The sequence below is a fragment of the Alligator sinensis genome, unplaced genomic scaffold, assembly GCF_000455745.1.
Source record: "Alligator sinensis unplaced genomic scaffold, ASM45574v1 scaffold525_1, whole genome shotgun sequence".
Lineage (NCBI taxonomy): Eukaryota > Metazoa > Chordata > Crocodylia > Alligatoridae > Alligator > Alligator sinensis.
This window is the reverse complement of record NW_005842936.1, coordinates 12,300-15,740: the sequence shown is the minus strand read 5'-3', so window position 1 is coordinate 15,740 and position 3,441 is coordinate 12,300. Positions and strand designations below refer to the sequence as shown.

Genomic DNA, 3,441 nt, shown 5'->3' with positions numbered 1-3,441 from the left:
GCCCCGCTCCCTGCAGAGCCCCCATTGCGGAGAAGCTTCCCAGCTCCCGCCGTAGCACGCGCGCCCCGGGCCCGGCCCCGCTCTCACCCCCGGCCCGGCCGCGCCGCCTCTCTTCTCCTGCCGCCGACTGAGCCGGAGCCAGAAAGTCCCGGGCTTCACCTCCTCCCAGCGCAGCCCAGCAGCTCCACCAGTTGAGTGCTGCTGCCGCTAAGCCATGCCAGGGCGACTCGCCGCGCATCCATGGGCTTCCCCGGCCCCGTGTCCGCCGGGGGGGAGGGGGATGCTGAAAAAGAAACCCCCGCTTCGCCCCCGCTGCCGCTCAGCAAGCGAGCCGCCAGCGCCGCCGCCAACCCGTTCCCAAGCTGCCGCAGCAAAGCCTCAGCCCAGGTCCCCCAGCCCGAGAGCCTCGAGGAGAGGTGGAGCAAAGGGGCCGCCTGCGCCGGGGAAGAGCCGAGACCCCACCCCGGCAACGGAACGGGCGGGGGGCTGCAAACACCCACCCGCTAACCCGGGAGGTCAGCCGCGTGCCTGGGCTGCAAAGTGCAGGGCAGCAGGGCTTCGGCACTCGGGTTGCCGGGGTGAGTGCGGTTAGGCGCGCAAACGTGATTCACAAATTAAATCCAAGGTGTGAAAAAGCCGCCTACCTTGTTACGGGCTTCCTGAGCGATTTGCAACCGAGGAACTGCTCTGCTACTTTCCTGCAGTTCAAAAAAGGAGGAGTGCAAGCTTAGGGCTGGGGGGTGCCTACCGTCTACAAAGGTTGAGAACTCCTGGGTGCAGCCGCACAGTGCCGCAGCAAGAGGGGCGATGAGCAGGGCGACCAAAGCGAAGGGGCACCAGCAGGCGCTGCCCAGTCGGGCTGGGATGGAAGCAGAGTGGCTCTTGGGGGTGGGGCAGGCATGAGCCCGCTGGATCTGCGCGCTGGAAGAGCTGCTGCTGCGGGCTTTGCCCTGAGCAACCAAGTTTGGCGCCACAGCACTGCCTCTACAAGATGCTTACTGTGCATTAGCCTAATAAACACTGCATGCTAGCATGTCAGCAAAAAACCATGCTCATAGCCTACTGTGCAGTATTAGACTAATGCACAGCAAGCATCAGTAAATAACAGCACACAGGTGCTACTGTGCATAACTTCAGGTACTGCACATTTAGTCAGTACTTTATTAAGGAAGTACTAAATTAAATGCATAGTATGGAAGGTACATTAATGAACGTGTAGATGCACCCACTGTCAGAGTATATACTGCCTCCTCTCTGCTGTAATGCCTTACTGTTATTTGGACTGAAATAACACCTAGAGGCCAAGAACCCACAGTGCGACTGTATAACATGAGAAAGCCTTCTAAGTTTTTTTTACTATCCCATTTTTTTTCTATTACCCATTTAGGAAAATGACTAATGCTGTCAAAAGTTCCATTTAGCCTTTGAGACACTGCAATAGAGTGAAGGCCAAAAGCAAGAACAGAAATGGTATGTCAGACAGGGAGAGGTTACAAAGAGCTATAATAATAGCAGCAGCAGCAACAAACAACAGTAATTTATTTCCCTTTAAAGTCACATGTGCTGTTCTAGTCCTCCTGAAAAACAGAGCCTCATTTGATTTTTCTTTCCATTTAGCCAAAATATTTTGTCATTTGCAGGAGAGAAACAGACTGCCTCAATATTATGGGATCTGCATACACATGGGTGTTTCCAAAAGTAATGGCAATTTTTTAAATAAAACCATAGTGTGTGCAATGAGTGGGACATGACACAGCAGCAGGGAACACTGATGGCAGCACTGCCAAATGCCCGCATCATTTGTGACTGAGTAGGGAAGTGTTGTGGTCCAGTAAGTGATCATTACATGCAAAGTGGTATTCTTTCAATATTGCTGTTACTTTCTGAAACACACACGCATACAAACAAACACATGAGTGGGCAAACCAGTTTTGAAAAACAAAAAGAACCTCCTGCACCTGACCTGTCACCCATTTCCAGGGCTGAACCTGTCTCTACGTTCCTGAAATGGTTGACTTGTTTATTTTCTCTTTTACACGCACCTTTGTGCTTCCGGACTGTAGTTGGAATCAGAAATGCTGAAATTAATGCAAGGAAAGCTGGAAATCTTGCAAAAAAAGCTAATTCATGTTCTCCAACTCACTTTTGTGATTCTGTGTTCATGATTACCCCATATACATCTCAAATTTTAAAATGTGGCATTGACTTTGCTAGCCAAACAACTAGATCATCTCTCTCAAACCTGCAGTCCCCACATCAGTGGAGGTACTTCACTCACTCCTATTGGCATACTCCTCAGTTTTCCCATCCGCCCACACACTGGACACAAAGGAAGCAAGGCAATGACCAAAAGGAGTGGAGCAGATATGCCATTATAGGCAATACATGAAAAACTCTTCCATGCTGCAAAAAGCATGGGAGACTTTAAGCAGGGAGAAGAGAGAGAAGAGAAAACAGAGAGAGAGGAAGAAAAAAGATTGGGGGGGGGGGGGGGAGAATAGAAATGGAATGGAAAAAGAGATGTAGGTAGATACAGAAAGGAACTAAGAGGAAAGACTGACATAAAGGGAAATACTCAAGACTGAGAAGAGGGAGAACGATATACTGCACTATAGCACTGTGAGAGTTGGTTCTCCTTGAGCTATATAGGTAATTAGACGTCTGCATGACAACTGGCAGGTAAAAATCAAGGATTTTGCATTGAAATAGGCTAAATATAATAGTCCTAATGAAATTGTGCAAGCCCCTCCCCTTATCTTTTTTTTTTTTTGGTGAACATTTATGATGCTTATCCGCTGAAAATATAGGACTAATCTCCTTAGGAAAGGAGACCAATTGGTTTGACCTGCAGAACTGCTATGAATCAGCAGCCACAGACACTATTCATTACCAATTTGAGCTATAAGAAAGAAGGATGACAGGGTTTTTTTTCCCTCATTAGATTTTCTGACTAGTCTTTTCTGAGGGGATTACTTCAGACATCATTCACTGACTCCCAATTATAACAGACCTCATTATAACAACACTTAACAAAAACACTCAAATTCTCAGCTAACACTGGCAATGTTATTATGGAGCAGAAGTATATTTGACAAGGCATTGTTTGGGGTGGTCAGCTATACCAGCAGCAGATAGCAATTATCTAAATCTTCTATCACTGCTAGGGTAAACAGACAAAACCACAAACATGTTCTAGACTCATGGCAAAGTTCACAGCATGCTCTCACCTCCATGACCTCAGAGTGTTGAGGTCCACACATCCTCCTTCAGTTCCTTCAGATACTGTGTATGTTAGTGTAGGAGTTTCCAGTAATCACCAGGGATCCTAGTTTTCCATGAGAAAAAAGCAAAAAACAACTGTTTAAAACCCCCCCACAAAAATCTGTGTTTTTTTGCAACCTACTAAAAATGCAGCAACATCCCGCGGATTGTGCCACCATT

At 47.9% G+C, this 3,441-nt stretch overlaps 1 protein-coding gene across 4 annotated transcripts in view; it reads right to left on the bottom strand.

Moving 5' to 3' along the window:
* BMPR1B (bone morphogenetic protein receptor type 1B) overlaps positions 1–940 on the bottom strand; it is a 519,526-nt gene extending 518,586 nt beyond the window's left edge. For 2 of the 4 annotated variants that reach the window (XM_014526010.2, XM_025192512.1), the window contains exon 1: positions 88–370. The gene's annotated coding sequence lies outside the window, so the exon portion shown is untranslated. Of the gene's footprint in view, positions 1–87; positions 371–644 lie in introns of those variants that run through there. The other 2 variants (XM_006036257.3, XM_006036258.3) reach the window with 2 other exon arrangements.
* Positions 941–3,441: the final 2,501 nt, after the last annotated feature.